This window comes from Coffea arabica, chromosome 5c, assembly GCF_036785885.1.
Source record: "Coffea arabica cultivar ET-39 chromosome 5c, Coffea Arabica ET-39 HiFi, whole genome shotgun sequence".
Classification (NCBI taxonomy): Eukaryota; Viridiplantae; Streptophyta; class Magnoliopsida; order Gentianales; family Rubiaceae; genus Coffea; species Coffea arabica.
Window position 1 is genome coordinate 10,742,697 of NC_092319.1, and position 18,241 is coordinate 10,760,937.

Consider the following 18,241-nt stretch of genomic DNA (forward strand, 5'->3'; position numbering starts at 1 on the left):
TGACCCCTTTAACAAAATTCTAAAATGGGATTGACCCAAACAAGAAATTTAAAATGGGATTGATCCAAACGAGAAATTTAAAATCGGGACTGACCCGAACAAATAAATTTAAAAGGGGACTGACTCGAACAAAATTTAAATCATGGGACTGACCCGAACAAACTTTAAATCATGGGACTGACCCGAACAACCTTATAAATCATAGGACTGACCCGAACAAAATTTAAAATCATGGGACTGACTCGAACAAACTTTAAAATCATGGGACTGACCCGAACAAACTTATAAATCATGGGACTGACCCGAACAAAATTTTAATCATGGGACTGACCCGAACAAACTTTAAAATCATGGGACTGATCCGAACAGAATTTAAATCATGGGACTGACCCGAACAGAATTTAAACATGGGACTTTCCAATATACTTACTTGACAATAACCCAAAATTTTGCCCCAGTAGAGGTTGAGTTTTTGCAATCTGAGTCCATAGTTGATTCTGCAATGCCATGTTGTAGCACCTTCTGATCGAACTTGTATGCATTTGTTCACTGGGGAACTCTTTTCGATACTGACTCCAGTGCAGGGTGTGGTTGTTTTCATCCATGTATGAAACTCTTCTGCAAAAGAGAAAGAATGAAGAAATTGCTACCATTATTTGATCCGTCTTCCTTTGAAAATCGTGTAAACATGAGTCTTTCGATGCTTTCGTCAACTTTTGCTACGGCATTTTTCCAGACTGACTAGGTATGCACTTGCCGTATCATGAAACCTTCGTAGCCAACTTTGCTGGGTCTAAACCATTTCCAAAAGAGAACTGAATCCAAGTATACTTCGAGTAAACCATGGGGTTGTTATTCACCAGAATTCAAATGATTAAAAATGATGTATGCAAGGGAATTTCACATGTCATGCAGAAATGAATATGCCAACACAGCCAACTGTACTTAAACCTACAAAATGCCATGAATACAAGCGATCGAGAAAAATGAGCTTCACAAGAATGTATTTTGCAGAAAAGATATTTTTACAAAGTGACACAGCTTTCGGCCAACAGATGTCATATTCGAATCTCCGGATATCTTTGTTCTGGAATTTAGCATTGGCAGAAATATTACAAAACGAAGAGAAATTCAAATGAACCAAGTCACCAGCTGTTCCTCCTCGTGCTCGCTTGCTGCAGAACCTACCTTGGCGCCCTTTCGGGTTTTCACCAAGGTTACCCCCACCCCTATTGTTTTGTTTTTCTTTTTTTTTCCTTTTTTTTCTTTCTTTTTTTTTTATGTGCCCTTTCGGATTTTCGCCTAAAGAACAACGGAAAATCTTGGCCATGATCGACTCAAGAACGTGAGTTGAAAATTGCTAGAATCAGTAAAATGCGCTTCCCTTATAAGTTTAGGCGAAAGCATTATGGACATCACTTGCCAGCTGATTAGAAAATTTCTAATAGAAATACAGCAAGTGACGAAGGTCAGGACTTTAAGTTTTTTGTAATAAGATCCGGTGGGGTGCTTTGAAAAAGGTTGAGACTTGAAAGCAAATTTTGATGAAAGGTGTGAAATTATCTGAAATTGCATCATTTTGAAATTATCTCCAGTTTTTTGAACGAAACCGAGGAATTTTGCCCCAATTTGATTGGATTTTTCTTTCTTTGCATTTTCTTCATTGCATTTTTCTCACTTTTGCATTTTTCTTCAAAAATTAAATTTACCCCAGTGTGGGGTTTTTTTTTCTTTTTCATCTCTCTTTCAAAATAAATTTGCCCCAGTGTGGGATTTTTCTTTTCTTTCTGATCATTTTTTTTCAAAATAAATTTGGCCCAGTGTGGGATTTTTCTTTTCTTTCTGATCATTTTTTTTCAAAATAAATTTGTCCCAGTGTGGGGCTTTTCTTTTCCTTTTCCTCTTTTGGATCATCTTTTTCAAAATAAATTTACCCCAGTGTGGGGTTTGCAATTCTCAGGGGCTGTCAAACGAAAATTATTGTTCTGATAGCTCAAAGGGGATGACTAGGGATGAAATATTTTGATTGGAAAGGAAGATGGCCTGACTTTTGTCTCGTCCCTTGCGTGACTTCCTAAAAGAAACTTGCATAATCAAATAAAGAATTTCTTACACATGTCTGAATTGATAGGTTGAGGGGATGTCTGTCCATCTATCTCTGCCAAAATGAGTACTTCGCCAGGTAATACCTTTTGAACAATGAATGGCCCTTGCCAATTTGGAGCAAATTTGCCTTTGGCCTTATCTTGCATTGGCAAATTCACTTTAGCACTTTGTCCCCTTCTTCAAAGGATCGCCGGTGGACCTTTTTGGGCCATGTGTTTTTGGTAGCTTTGGCCGTGACATATAACATTCAGACACTTTTTATCAATCAGAGCCAATTGTTCATGACGTTGCTTTAATCAATCAGCTTCTTCCAACTTAGCTTCCATTAGAATACACAATAAAGGGATTTCAATCTCGGCAGGCAGCACAGCTTCCCTTTTTCTGCTTTTCATTCAAATGTCTACTGATCTTTATCTCTTTGACTTCAGTCTCGGTGCCATTGTTAACAATCTCTGTCTCTTCTAGGTTCGGTTTGGATTTCTCTTCATATTGTTCGTGACCTTTTGAGAACCAGATACTTTCTCATTATCACTCTCGTTTTGAATTTCAGATTCCATAATGTCAAAGTCGTGAGTGATATCGAGATTGCCGTCACCGAATTCCAGAATAGTGATATCCAAAAGTCAAATAATTTTATTTTTGGCTATCTGAAAGAATGTAAAAGGAAATTAAAAATAATACACAATCAACCAATACAAACAAAATGGTATCAAAAAAACAAGAATAATGAAAAGATGTAACTATGCACTCCGTTGAAAAATTCAAAAAACAACACAGGAGCTTGATAATGCGAAAATTGTTTTAGTCAAAACTATTTACACAAAATCAGTGACAATTTTTATGCATTTTAGCAAATGACAACCCCCAAATTTTATCGAAATTCCCTTCGAGATGGAAGATATTTCGGCAATCCAATTGTGCAAAGCTCCTTCAAGATTTTCAAATTTCTTCATTATTAGGTGGATGCCTCAAAGGTGTCCTTGTGTTGAGGAAAAGGATTTGTACTTATGCTTGGCCTTTGTTCACCTTTTTTTCTTAACACTATTTCCCCTGCCTCGATCATGTCTTGGACTTTGTGCTGAAGGGCTTTACAATCGGCGGTTGAGTGACCTGGTGCTCCCGAATGATAGGCACAAGTGGACTATGGACTGTATCCGACAGGCATGCCATAAGGGTAAGTTGGAGGGGGAATCACACCTATTTTACCGGCATCCTTTAACTGCTCATACACTCGGTCCAAAGGCCTGCTTAGGTTGGTGAAGGTTCGAGTACGGCTTTGATTGTAGGTTTCAGTGGGTTGGGGATAGTTATAGGTGGGTCCGTTTGGTGGGGAAAATCTCTAGTTGTAAGGAAGTCGAGAACGAGTTTATTGAAAATTTGGTTGAGATATTTGAAAAGGGGTTGTGGGTGGTTTGGTGTAATTTAGGCGAGGTCGGGGGTGGGAGATATTGGTATTGTAGACAGGGTGAGGACTTGGATAGTAGGGATAAGGTGGTGAATATATTGGTTTATGTTGAAATATGGGTCTTGATGTAGGATTTTGATCCCAGATGAAGGCAGCTTCCCCCTCTTTCTTTTGAAATTGCGGCTTTTTCCCACTGCTCCCTTGTCCTTGCAAAGCATCCAATTGTGATTTGAGGGCAGAGACATTAACGATCTTCCCAACTCTTACGAAGTCATCGTACTCTTCAAGTTTATTGACAATAGCAACAAACGAATATCCAGTCATGCGAAAAATTTCTTCAAAGTACAACGGATCATGTGCCTTAATGAAAGTGCAGATAATTTCATCTTCAATCATTGGTGGCTCGACTTTTGCAGCTATTTTTCTCCATCTCTTAGTGTAGGTTTTGTGGTCTTCAGAGGGTTTTCTCTTTGTTCCTTCCAACGTGGTGCGTGTCGGAGCCAGCTCACAGTTGTACTCGTACTGCCTCATAAAAGCATTGGACAAGTCAAGCCAGGTCTTTACTTCCTCAGGTTCCAAATTGGAATACCAGTCGAGTGCATCCCCCTCCAAACTTTCTGGGAACAGCCTTAGAGGCAGATTCTCGTCATCTACGGGCCTTCCCAACTTGTTAGCAAACGAACGGAGGTGCGTTCTGGGATTGCTAGTTCCATCGTACTTGTTAAACTTTGGGGTCTTGAACCCCACAGGCAATTGCACATTTGGGAAGAGACAAAATTCATCATAGTCCAGCACTCCTTACTTGTTTAACCCTTGACTTTTTCTCATAAATTCGTCGAAACAGTCTAGGCGCTTGAGCAATTTCATATCAACAAGAGCAGAAGATTCTCCTATCTCTGGTTTAGTTTGGATAGTACGGTCCGGCAGGAAGGGATCTGTGGTGGTGGGATAAAAAGTATACTGCTCGGGAGGTATATTCGAAATTACTTGGGGTTGTGGACCTTGCATGTGAGTGGGAAAAAATGAAGGATTAGGAGAGTAAGTATGTGGCAAATTTGTGGTGGCATAGGTGAAAGTTTCTTCGGGTGGAATAGGGAAGAATGGAGTAAAGGTGGTTTGAGTCAGAGGTATGACAAATGGTTCTTGCTCAGGTTGTCTGACGGGTACGGGCTCGGGTTGAACTCCGCTAATCAATTTCCTTTGGACCGCCATTTTGGTAGCCATCTCACCAAACTTAGTAAGCATCTCGGTTAGCTGAACCCCTAAACTCGTAGTCTTAGGTTAAACTGCAGTAGCAGACCTATCCGACGGTTCCGGTTGTAAACTCATGTTTACACGACTCTTCTGGGCTTGACTACGGGATCGTGTTATGATGGGGTTTCGACGAGAAGCTATGTTTAAATATTACCTGAAAATTTTGAAAGGAATCGCCTTTAGATTTAGCCCTCGCTTGGCTTTTCCAACAAAAATAAAATAAAGAAAAAGAAAAAGATAGGAGTTAGTAAATATCGAAAAAATTCGGATGCATGTCCTATGGAGGAACCCTTTTAGTGCCAAGGGTAGGCCTAATATGATGTAATCCTCTGAGGTAGGCACTATACCATACTTGATGGATCCGATCAACTTATTGACATTTGATTAGAAAGTAATTTGACAATTTTGAACCAATTAAACAGCGGGAGACCTTTTAATGAAGGAATGGTTTTGATCGGCACAGGAACTCGTACAAATCAATTTAACTTTGACGAGCCTGCTACTGGAGAAATTTGAAATTTTTTAACACGGATCGAAACCCTAATGAATACATTTTGATGATTTTCTCAAAACAATTAGCCATTTTAATTCTAAAATTTGGCACTAAAACCCTAAATTGTCAAATGGATCGGATGAAATCGATAAACTATTAAAAATTTACTGGGTCACCCTAAAGATGGGTAAATTGATCCAATAAAATTGATGATTTATTCAAAATCGACCGAATTGCCCTAAAAATATGTAGACTGGTCAGCTGAATTGAATGAAATTGACGATCTCTTCAAAATCGACTTGATTGCCCTAAAAATGGGTAAATTGGCCAAATGAATGAAGTGAAGTTAATGATTTATTCAAAATTGAATGAATTGACAAAATGGATTGGATGAAATTGATGGTTTATTCAAAAATCGATTGAATCATCTACCCATTGGTAGTTTCACAAAATCATTGCAATACATTAGTCTATGAGCTTCCTAAAATCAAGATTTGACCTCTATATTTATCGTCTCAACAATGAGGAATCGTTTGTGAATTTCTTCAAATTAACGTCCTTTACGCAAGGGAATTTTTTACCAATTTTGTTTAAAATGGCCAAAAGATGATTGTTAGATGCCCATATTCTAATGTGCAAAATTGTTTTGCCGTCTTTGAAAAGATCGAATCCTACCTTATCTCGTGCACTACCCCTTTGGATGGTACAAGAAATATAGACGTGCAACTCTCATTGAATTATGTATCTGAGACACAGGGTAGTTTACTCCTAACACAGGATTCCCTAAATGGCATTCCCTTCTAAGGTGGATGCATGATGCCAGTTTATTAAAGAGAGTAAACATGCAGTACATAAATGAAACGTGACCTAAAGGAACCCCTTTTTGTATGTTGGAGTGAGCCTAAAATGAAATGTATTCATGCTGCAAATGCGAAGCATTGAATTTAAATGTGTCACATCAAATAGGGTAGGCTTCTAGAGAGTACCATGCCAGGACTCTTATTTACTAAGGCTTATGAATGCAATGGAGAAAAGAAACCAAGAAAAGTTAGTTCAATCAGATAAATACACATAACACATTATAGCAAAGCAATACAAAGAGATAAAGCAATAAAAGATAAAGAGGGGTTGGATCCCTTCCCCTCGTGAATAGTATCCCTAATAGGGTAAGACAGATTCTACCTAGGTAAACTATTATGGATGTATGAGGTATTGGCTCACTAATGCATCTAGACTCGATAGGTTTTAGGTTCCCGAGCCTTCAGACTTGGAAACCAAAGGTCATCACTCCCAAGGTTCCTTGTCGGTGGCTCAAGCGATTCCTCAAACACTGCTACGCACACATCATGTCACGGCTACATGTTTGAGTGAATCTATTAAAAATCTTCAACCTTCGACTAAAAGCTAAAGGCTATCAACCCAAAACTTAAAGTAGAAGATTGAGTGACCCCTCGGATCATGCTACGCACACATCGTGTCGCGATCACACGTCCAAGTGGATCGCCTAATCCTAATAGGGTGGAGTGGCGTGACAAGCCACTAAAAGAAAAATAAATGAGGGATAAAAAAATAAAGCGTATGCACGTATGCTAGTGCTCCTTTTGGAGGGGAGGGATCGAGAACCAACGCAAGGCTCTAGGGTAGTATCCCCACCCAAATGCAATGCAAAGCACGAGATAAACATAAATAAACCATACATCCATCAAAATCAATCGTACGCAAAGGGTGAGGGAGTGAGTTGATACGCGTGAAATGCAAAAATCCTAGAAAAGAAAAAAATGCAATCTTAAACATCCAAATGCAATACATGAAAAAGGTTAACAGAAGAAAAAGATTGACTAAATCAAATTTGTTCGGACTCTCTAGATCTTCACTGGAGTCGCCAACTGTTGCGCCTCATTTTTTAATAAGAAAAAATAAAGGACGAGTTTAGAAAAATAGCTTTTGATTCAATTTTTTGATTGGAAAATGAATTTTTGATTTAAAAAGAAAATGAAAAAATATGGGTCTAAATGGGACTTGAAAATGCGATGATTTGACCCAAAATATAGTTTAAAAAGGATTTTTTGAATGAAAAATGGAGTCGCCACTTGGTATAGATTTAAGGCGTACCAAGTCACCAAAAAATGAATTTTTAAAGAAAAAAAAAGTAGAAAACCCTTTTTAAACGACTCCAAGTCTACGAAAATCAGAGAAAAAGATTCGGGAGTCACATTTAAAGAAAGGGAAGGCAAGGATAAGAATCCAAGACACCCTTTCAACCTAGCCAAGACTAGTTGCGCGATTTAGTCAAAGATTTTCTTATTTTAATCTAAAGATTTATCACATTTGGATGTACTATATGAATGCAAACCCTAAACCTAAGAGGGTATCGGGGTCGAAATTTCTCTTCAAAGCTCAATTGGCGCCAATCACATTAAGTGTGATGCCCAATGTGAGCTCTTTGGAGAGGTCACGAATAATGCAAAAATCTGAGATTCTAAGAAAAGAAAAGGAAAATAAAAATAATTATACAAATATACGTGGCATAGAGGAATGCATCATATCGGGTACGGGAGACTAATATTCGTGACTCAATTTTCCCTTTAACAGAGGGAATACGAGTGTGCTAAGGCTAGAAAACCAAACTCGTCCATATCTCATACGCAAGGGGTAACTCCCTAACTTAAGCAAGCAAATGACCCTAATAACTAGAATGAATGCAAAGTCCTAAATGTGTAAGGTAAAGGTTAAGGGAGCATGAAAATGAGAAATATTAAAAGGAAAAATGAATGAAATGTAGTGAAGGCATGTGAGTATGTACTAGCGAGGGGCGACCTTATTGGGCCTAGCGTTGGACTAGCCTTTTACTAACGCTCTCTCACAAGCATTGGACTTGTGAGGGCTCGAGGGGAAGACCATGACTAGTATTGGACTAGCCACGGTGACGTGCATTCATCCACATGATCAGATATAATGCTAGAGTAAATAGACATGCAAAGCACATAGCACGTAGCACATAAGCATGCTTATCTAGATGCAGAAACCTAGGGAAAGCAATTAAACACATAGGCATATAGGCACACGCAAGCACATAGTACATAAACCCTATCTATTACAAAAGGGGAGGCCCTACTACAATCTAAAAGGGAGAAACGGAATAAAATAAATAAAATAATAACTTAGCTATTACAACTTTGGCATTCAAGTGCCTTTCAAATGATCAAAAGTGAACTAAAAATAAATATACAAACTAAAGTCAACAAAGAAAATAAATGAAATAAATAAATAAATAATAATAAAAACATTTAAGAGGCATGCAAGTAAACACGTAAAATCACATAGAGCACGTAGAGTCAAATAAAGTAAGAAATAAGATATAGAGTGTACCTCTCTGGAGATGGAGCCCTAATAGAGTGAAATCACTTATTTACCTTCCAAAATAATAAAAGAGTCAAGGCATCACTTTAATCACATGAAATGGGGATGAGCATGAAATTGAATCAATCCAAGGCGTTTAAAGGAAGGTAAACAACCCATGTAAAAAATTAAAACAAGTAGGGACTTGATTGCGAAAACTAAAGAAATTTGAGGGGTCAATTTGATTGATTTTTTCAATTGTTTGGGCCATAGTGAAACAAGGGGAGACTTGAGTGGCTAAAGTGCAATTTTTGAAAGTTTTTCCATGCAAACTCATGCAAAGTTACGAAGCTTATGCTTCTGCAATTTCCAGCTAACATCTCTGCTGCAATTTTAGAATAGCAAATTTTCCGCAGCTCTTAACAAGATTCACGCTTAGAACAACAAAACCACTATCTTATCCTCTCACTTTGCAATATAAACTTAGGTTTAAACACCAAAAGTTGGCCAAAAGGGCATGCAAAGCTGGACAGCTCATGGTTTTTCTGCTACTTTGGAATTTCAGCAACCTTTGGTTAAGCTTGAGCAAAACAACATTTAGATATTCACCTAAAGTGCTCGTGTGTGAAAAATGCAGCAAAGATACGAGAGTAGGAAACTCAGTGTGAACATGTACATGGCATATCAATAAAACCATAAATTTCAATCAAACTAGAGCTTCAGCAACCAAAAGTGCAGGCCTGCTGCATTTTTACTTCCAAACTCGGATTTCATATTTCAAATACACAAAGTTTGATCAAGACCTTTTCAACCAAACATCACATAAGTCTCCAAATCTTAAATCCATGCATGATCATTCAACTTTAATGATTCCCACAGAGAGACTTGGGCCAAGGAAATAAGAAAGAAAAGTGCAGCCGAGGAGCCTTTAACATCTACTTGCATCGGCCAATTCAAACATTCAACACAGAACATTTCACTCTTCAACCAAACACTGAAATCATCATAAAGAAACAAGAGCAGGCTATACTTATGAACAGGAAACTTCAGCTCTTCCAGACATTAAACCCAAATCAGAAAATAAATACCACACGCATGGTTAACATTCAGGTCCCTCCTAGTTTCAAAGTACATTCACAAAAAAAGCAATTTTCTTCACTGACTTGAACTGATAGCATGCGATAATCTTAACCAGAAAAAACAATCTCAAATATTTATCAAGCTTCCTAAAGCTATCACCACAAGGTAACATTGAACGCACATCAAATGAAAAAAAAAACTGAACATAGGAAGAGCTTGTCAGACCTCAGATTCACTCTTTAGTTCCAAAGCTAAAGACTTTTCCAGACACATTTTAACACCAGACGTTGTTCATGGTATTTCACTCAAGCATAGGCAACAAAACAAATAGGTCAAATGAGTAACCGTTGCAGCAAAACAAAGAAAAAGACACCGACATGCCCGAACTGCTGCAACAAGTTGAAAGATTCAATCTTGTTGCAGCAAACTCTTAATCTAAGGATCCAAGAACAAAAGGCCATACTCACGAAAGGAACCTCAACATCAGTCATCAAGAATACCAAATAAACTTGTGATTCTCATAGTTTAGAAGCTGTCTGTAAGAAAAGGCAAAAACATACAGTGTCCTTTTTGGTGACGGTCGACAGCAAGCAGCAACGGTGGTTGATTCCGGTAGGTAGCGGCGGTCTCAGATGACACCAGATTCTTCTCCTTTCAACTTCACTCCCAGTTCTTCTTTGTTTCTGCCTTCCCTCTCTCAATCTCACTTCCCTCTCAGCCAGAAAAACCCTCTCTTTTTAGCCGCCGTTTCCTTTTCTTTTCTGCTATTTCCCTCAGCTATTTGCTCCTCCCCACTCAGTCCGTCCTCCCTTTTCCTCTTCAGCCATCACCCTCTCCTTTGTCCAATTTTTTTTCTCTCCCTTTCGCGCTTGCTATCTCACCCGCAACTGTTAGCTCCTTCGTTGCTATTTTCGTTTCTTCTCCACCTCCACTCTCTCGGTTTCTCCCTTGGAGCTCTCTCTCTCGCTTAGTTTCCTCAGCCGCTGATCACTCTATTCTCTCAACCCCCAGCCGTCACTCCTCTCTCTGGTTTCTTTCTTCTATCTCCCCTTTGGCCGTTTGTTTCTCTCGGTCTCCTCAAACCCTAGCCGCCCTCCCCCTTCCTCTTTTCTTTTCCCTCTGCTTTTTCCTATCCAGTGCAGCCGTCAACTAGAGTTCCCCAGATCCTTACGTGCTCTCCCTTTCCATTTTCCTTCGGCTGGCTCTCTCCTTTTTCTTTCTAGCCGCCGCACCTCACTCTTAGCTTCACTTCTTGGCCGTCACATTCTCAGCTTTTATATGGGCAGCTCCTTCCCGAAACCTAACATCTAAGGCTTAGAAAAAACTCAATTCTCTTGCCCCTTTTTTTTTATCCTTCGATCTTCATAATTTCTAGGGTCTTTTGATAACCTTGGATCAAACCAAGTGGTTTGTTGTTCGAATGATCGAACGGAGGAGAAAAAGAGTAAGAGAAAATTTTTTTGCATCCTCTGTATTTTTCCGTTTCATGTTTTCTACTTGAAATGCAATATGAAGTAAAGGCTCGGATCCTGTGTGGCTCACGCAAGCGTGAGCTTGCTTCCTTTTTTTTTTTTAACACATAATGAAATAATTTTAACAAGATAAATAAAACGCTACAAAATTGAATTCAAAAGAAAATAAACATATTTTTGTGAACAATTTTCTCTCTCTCTTTTTTCGATAAATCCTAATACTAGAAAGTCTTAAAAAAAAAGCAACTAGATCATAAAAAAAATAGCAATAAAATAATAAGTAATAATAATGATCTGAAATGCTACGAGAAAAAGAAAAAATTAAAAAAATAATAATTTAAAAATTGGTGTCTACAGCATGCCAACTCAAAAGTACATGACAAAGAAGTTAGTGTACAGTTCAAAGGAGGAAGTTAGAGTCCAAGGAGGAAGTTAGAGTCCTTGTCACCAATAACCAAATTTCTTTTATTATAAAATGAAATTCTTTCACAATGTTGTTTGTGTTAAAGGGTTAAATTGCATGTTGATGGTATTAAGATGCTAGTCATCAATTGGTTGATGCTAGTCACTGTATTAAATTCGTGTTGAGTTTTTTCATAACAACTTGCTTATTGCCAGAAGATTATCAGACACTGAGTTGTTGAAGTTGGTGCCAAATATTAAAGTTGGTCACAGAAAAGGATAATGAGATGCTTCAACATTGTCATGATATGGAAAAAAGTTCCTAAGGCTGTATTTCTATGGACAAAGAAAGTGCTGCTTGTCCAGATTGCTTTAATGGTTATTTTTTCACCATATTGTTGGTCTGGATTAGAGGTGTCAAATAAAACCATTTAACTAATTTTACCCATACCCATCTATTAATAACTGAATATGGGTACATTAAATTTTTGTATATGAATATAAATGGGTTACCCAATTATACCCATTTAACCCATTTAACTTACATTCCCAAACCTTTTGTATTTCCCGTTTTCACCGTCAATCTTCTTCTCCTCCCCACCAGCAAGCCCACTGCTTCCCTCCCCCCCTTCTTCCTCCAGTGTTTGTTTCCCCCATCTCTTCTTCCCGTCTTTGCTTAATAGAAGGTTTTTGCCCCTTCCATGCCCAATTCCTGAGCTGATCTCTGAATAAACCCGCGGTGTCTTGAAGATTTTGCCGGAGAATGTTAAGAGTCTGATGCCCACTTGGACTGCATTTTCGCTCTAATGAAAGAGCCTGAGCTGAGTTGATCCAAGGTTCTTTTGGTATTGACATTTTTGGTATGTTGTACCATTCTTTTGTTTCTTATATAGGCCTTATATAACTGTTTGTAATAGCGGATGCAAATTTTTATTTAGTTAAGCTTGATTTTTCAGAGCTATATTACTTTGTTTAGTAACCAATTAAGGTAATCTATGCGTTACTAGTTGTTGTGCCTTCTCTCTGAATTGGACTAAGTTCACCCGGTAATCTGGTATGTGGTTTTGACAGTCAAGAATTTGATGTAGTTAAGCTTAACTTTGGAAGGCTAATAATGGTATAATTAATTTCAGGATTATCTAATTAAGTTCAGTTTTGCAAATTGCTGAATCTAATTAAATATTGCACCGTAGTATGTTACCATTCTTAAGCTTTTGGACATCTTGGACTGGTTAAATGATTGTTTCACTTACCTTTGTTTGCAGATTGCATGAGATCTTATTTAGTAGAAAGCTCTGTAGATTTATGGCTGGACCAAATTGACATACTTGGTAAAAAAAAAAAAGAAGGCAATAATTGTTAAGTGTGCTTGTCTAGCAAAAACAATCATTGTATTAGTTCTACCGCTATCGTGATTGTGATCAATATTTTCATCCTAGGTGCATTTGCCTGCTTGACCAATATCCAAATGTCAAATTTGGGGATTCCCTTCAAGTTGAAATTCACCCTCATGATCCTGCGACAAATGTCTGGATGGTTATAGAGTCTTCAAATGTTTCCCATGTAATTTTCATCTGTGTCTGCAATGCATACGTGATATAATATATAAGTCCTAGCTCTGTTATTTTTGCTCATCATGTTGGCGGGGCCATATGATAAAAAGTTTTTCCACAGCTACACTTAATACTTCCAATTCTATTATAAGCATATTCCTGTAATTGCTTACCTTCAAATTTTTTTTTCTCTCATCTCAGTTGAAGACTAGTGAAAACATGTAGTTCTTGGGATCAATGTTGTAGAAATATCATATCAGGTGTACAAAATTAGAAGGCTGAGAGTCTTAGACAGGAAAATATTAGATGAGGTGTACAAAGTTAGTAGTATAGAAATGCTATCCCATCATGATCCAACAGATGAGTTGTCAGAGCACATTCAGGAACAATGTTCTTATACAAGCCATGAGCCTACCAATACAGATGAGTTGATCCAAGGTTCTTCTAAGCGTTCGAGACAGCTCACGTCATTGATTTGGAAGGAATTTGAAATATTGTGTGTTGAACCAGATGGTTCATAAAGAGCACAATGTAAATGGTGCAAGCGTGATTATGCATGTGGTGGAACAACCGGAACAAGCAACTTATGGTGTCATCTTTCAAATGGTACTAAGCGTGGACAATCTGATTTTGAAGAACGGTCTCCAATTGACCAAGGAATTTATCGAAAAAGATGGGAATTGCTATTGTGAAGCATAACCATCCTTATAGACTGGTGGAGCAAGAAGGAATTCGAGACTTGTGTGTATACTTAAATTCAGATGCTTTACCCATTTTGAGAAACACGATAAAGGCTGATATTGAAAAGATGTACAAAAGAGAAAAAGAGAGAGTAAAGACAGAATTAAATTCAATTTCAAGTCAAATTTGCCTTACTGCAGACTTGTGGACATCTATTGCAATAGATGGGTATTTGGCATTGACGGCTCATTTCGTGCTAAGGAAGTTCGGGATAAATTTTATTTACTATTTGAGGAGTACGAGAATACTTTTGATGGTGATTTGCTAGATGGATCAATAGCAGGCTGCTCTGGTGGTGATTTGGGCAATGACAATGATAATTTTGCTGAATTTGAGTGTCAACAACATGCAAACAAGAGGAATAAGTCACAAGTAGACTCTTATTTGGATGATACTCGACTCCTTTCAACTCAAGAATTGGATGTTCTCAATTTTTGGAAAGAAAACAAAAATCGATACCCTATTCTTTCTTTGATGGCACGGGATATTTTAAGTATTCCTATCACTATAGTGGCCTCGGAATCAGCTTTCAGTATTGGTGGTAGAATTGTGGGTAAATATCGTACTTCGCTCCTACCAGAAAATGTGGAGGTCTTGTTATGTGCTAGGGACTGGTTATATGGAGTAACAGGTATGTTATACTTAACCTTTCAGTGCACATGATCTTGTATTTTACATTTTTGGTCACTTATTGAACTTTACTTTTGATTTCAGCTTCTGAAGATGAAGAAGATAAAGAAAGACTGAGTATTGACTTTGCACCTTTAGTTGCTTAACTTACTAACCTTCATGTTTAGGTAAGCTGTATTCTTGTGATCATGGAGATTGTTAGAAATGTGGTGAAAAGAACTTTATCTTTCTTATCTACATGAAATTTAAGTAGCAAAAAATAGAACTTTGAATTTGGTTTTGGTTTTGGTTGCCAGGAATCTTCTCTGTTTTGTGTTGAGCCAGCAGCAAACTTTTAGGTTGCTATCTTTGTACTGTCAAGTGGATATTTGTACTGTCACTGGCACTCCTTAAAGCTGCTTACTACAGGCGTTTGAAATGGTCGGTTTTGAAGTCACGAAGCTGGTCCTCGATATTGTCAACTAAACTTGGTTTATTCTTCTCCTTGATGTTTATCAGAGGATTCAAATCAGGGAATAATATTTGTTTCTTGCTACAATATGTGTCTCTCTGTTGTGTTAAGTTTGTTCAACCTGCTTGGTGGTAATTTGTGCTAGCAGAGCAACTTGCAGTTATTATGCAAAATTGACACTGAAATTTTTGTAATGTAAGGGTACCTTTTTCTTCACTCACCAGTGAGCTAGAGGAGTTTTATCATTTATGCTATGCAGTTGTACGAAGCTTGAGAAGCTGAATGCTTGTTATTCGTATTTATTGAAAATTTGTCTTTATTTGTATGCTAAATGAAGTGATTGCTCGTCTTCATCAGGATTTTTAACTATTTTTTATGTTAAGTATTTTTGTTTTATTTATTATATTTATTTGTTGGTTTTATCTTATCGCTTTATTTCCTTGTAATTTATTAATTTGATCATTTTTTAGCATCATCAATTTATGACAAATTTTAGCTTCCTTTCTTACCTTTTCAAATGAAATTTTAAATTTTTAAACGAAAAAATACTAGGGGTTCAAAGTTTTGGATTAAATTTTTTTGTTAACTTTCATATTATTTAGTCCAAATTTTTAGATTCTCATTGTTCAATTATTAAATAATATGTAATTTTGCGACATGGCATGCGGATGGAAAAAAAATTGATAATTAGACTTATTTGGCATAATAAGTAAATATTTAAAATTAATGATCGGTGTAAAATGGTATAAATTGATAATTTAGTTTACAAAATGAATTTATATGAGCTTGTAAAAAATTAGAATAAATAGGTTATAAATGGATAATTAGGTTACCCAACTCATTTTTTGACTTACCCATTTATACCCATCTAATTAAATGGATATAAATGGGTTGACTCACTTATACCTATTACCCATTTTACCCAACCCGAACCCGCCCAAATCACCCATTTTGCCACCTCTAGTCTGGATGTATCTCACATAGCATAGTATTTTTTTTGTCGGTGTTGGATTACGGAAGGGTATTCGGCTACACTTATTTCTTCGATTCTTATGGTAATCAGTCCATCTTCTTTTCCAAACTTTATCCCAATTAGTTTATATAATTTTGTTTGTAAAATTATCTTAAAATTATTTGCTTTCAGGTTGGACTCTATGTTACCTAAGATTATTTCTCCTCAGCAAAATGCATTCGTGCAGGGTCGAGTAATTTCAAATAAAGTACTTCTTATTCAAGAATTGTGCGGTCTGTTAAAGTTAAATATGGCCAAGGCATATGATCGGATCTCCTGGTTTAACTTGATTCGAGTTATGAGATCCTTTGATTTTGAAGAGTTGTGGTTGGATATCGTGTGGCAGCTTATGTCTTCTCCATCTTTTTCTGTCCTCATCAATGACAAGTCCAGTGGATTTTTTAGCTCTTCGGGCGGTATATTAATATTATAGGAGGATCTGTTATCTCCAGCATTTTTCATCATTAATGCTGAGGTCATATTGAGAGGACTTAATAATTTACTGTTTGCGCTGCAATTTTCTATCTTTTCTGTTCTGCATGGGTGTCCATTGGTTACTCTGAGTAACTTACTCACATGAATTATGTTGATGATATCCTAATTTTTCATAATGGTGATGAGTATCAGAAACTTTCTTGGCAACTGGTGAATTCTAAGAGTTGTTTTTTGACTAGTGCGAAATTTCTTCCTTTGAGTCGTTCAAAAGGTTGTTGCTGAAATTACTGGATTTACTGCCAAATCTTTTCCAATTGCTTTTTTGGGCTGTTTGCTTTTTGTAGGTAGGAGAAGAAAAAAATTTTGGTGATGTATTGGATAAAAAGCATAGGCGTATTTCTAGCTGAAAAAATAAATATTCGCTGGTAGGGGGATGTATTATTTTAAATACGCATGTACTCTCTTCTATCTACACTCGCCTAGCTGTGGTTCTTAGTGGTAATCCTTTGAAAGGGATAATATAAGCTTTGGAGAAAATTTTGACTAATTTTCTTTGGGCACGAATAAGGATAAGGTGAAAAATCATTGGCATTCTTGGAAGTCTTTTTGTTTTCCGATAAAAATGGTGGAATTTTTAAGAAGATCATTGAGACTTTTTCTTGTAAGTTGTCGTGGAATTTTCCTGTTTGAATTGTAATTTTCTAAATTTTTTATAGAAAATGTATTGTAATGATTTAATATATATAAATAAAAAATAATTGAAAAATATGTTTACGAAAAATATAGAAATTTTTTGATAGAAATTGACTTTCCAAACAAAGCAATATGGGCTATGTTTATGAAAGCCATGTATTGTTCTCAGATTCATCCTAATGACATCAGCTGGAGATGAAAGTAGTGGATTCTTTCACTTGGAAACCCATGCCGAATGTATTTTTTTTTATCATCGTCACTTTATCTATATTATTCTATTCTATTCTAATCTATTTAGGGGAAAGTCTAATTGAACTTACGGAGAATTGATAGGAATTGAATCACCATCTGATCGGACGAATGCACTATACACCCATATAAATTTTTTAAAAAAATCATATATTATGACAATTAGTGAAAGGTAATATTCGAAACATTGGTATCCCCACCAAACATTAAGTACTTGGTGGTGGCCACCAAGGAATTTGGGTGTCATTGCAGAGCTTTATATTTGTTGGGATGTCTTGTCGGGTAATTTGAAATTTGGATCACTGGCGGAATAGTTGGATTGGTTTGAGACCACTTTAGGTGGCTCATTCCAGATTTGGCATTTTATGCTACTTTGCCGCGTATTTTATTGATGGTTCTTTGTATACAGCTCATTCTCAAGACTGCCTGCTGAAGTGATATCACATATCCATCCAGTAAGGAGTTTGGTCTTTTTGGAATGACGTTGATAAAATTTAGTGGTGTTTGTCAAATTTGGGTTTATTTGAAGCTAAATCTGCTTATAAATTTGTGATTAAAAAAAAAGAAATTGATTCTGTTTAGTTTTCTAGGGTCTGGTAGCCTGGTTTTCCGCTAAAAAGTTCCTTCTTCATGATTCATGATAGCTGCATGGTTGAGCTCGTTGTTTAACTTATTTCATGATATTTTGGTTAAGTTTTCGATGCACAATCCTTTTTTATAGAAAAAATTTAGATGGGTTTGACTCCGATCATATTTATGGATTTGAAATCACAAGTCGTTCACTGAAATTCTTATAAATCGTTTATCAACACGACTCTCGTATTAACAGTGAAATTCAAATATATAATCTTTCATGAAAAAATAATTTCCAACTTCTATTAGCATGCATGCTCCTTTTAGGTCTCATTTGCTTTCAACATAATATA

General features: G+C 36.8%; 1 long non-coding RNA gene across 1 annotated transcript; it reads left to right on the forward strand.

Annotated features, from left to right (window-relative positions):
* Positions 1-13,987: 13,987 nt before the first annotated feature.
* On the forward strand, positions 13,988-14,967 carry LOC140007433 (uncharacterized). Its single transcript, XR_011814745.1, has 3 exons — positions 13,988-14,476; positions 14,560-14,642; positions 14,772-14,967. It is a non-coding gene; the product is annotated as an uncharacterized lncRNA (long non-coding RNA).
* The last annotated feature ends 3,274 nt before the right edge of the window (positions 14,968-18,241 follow it).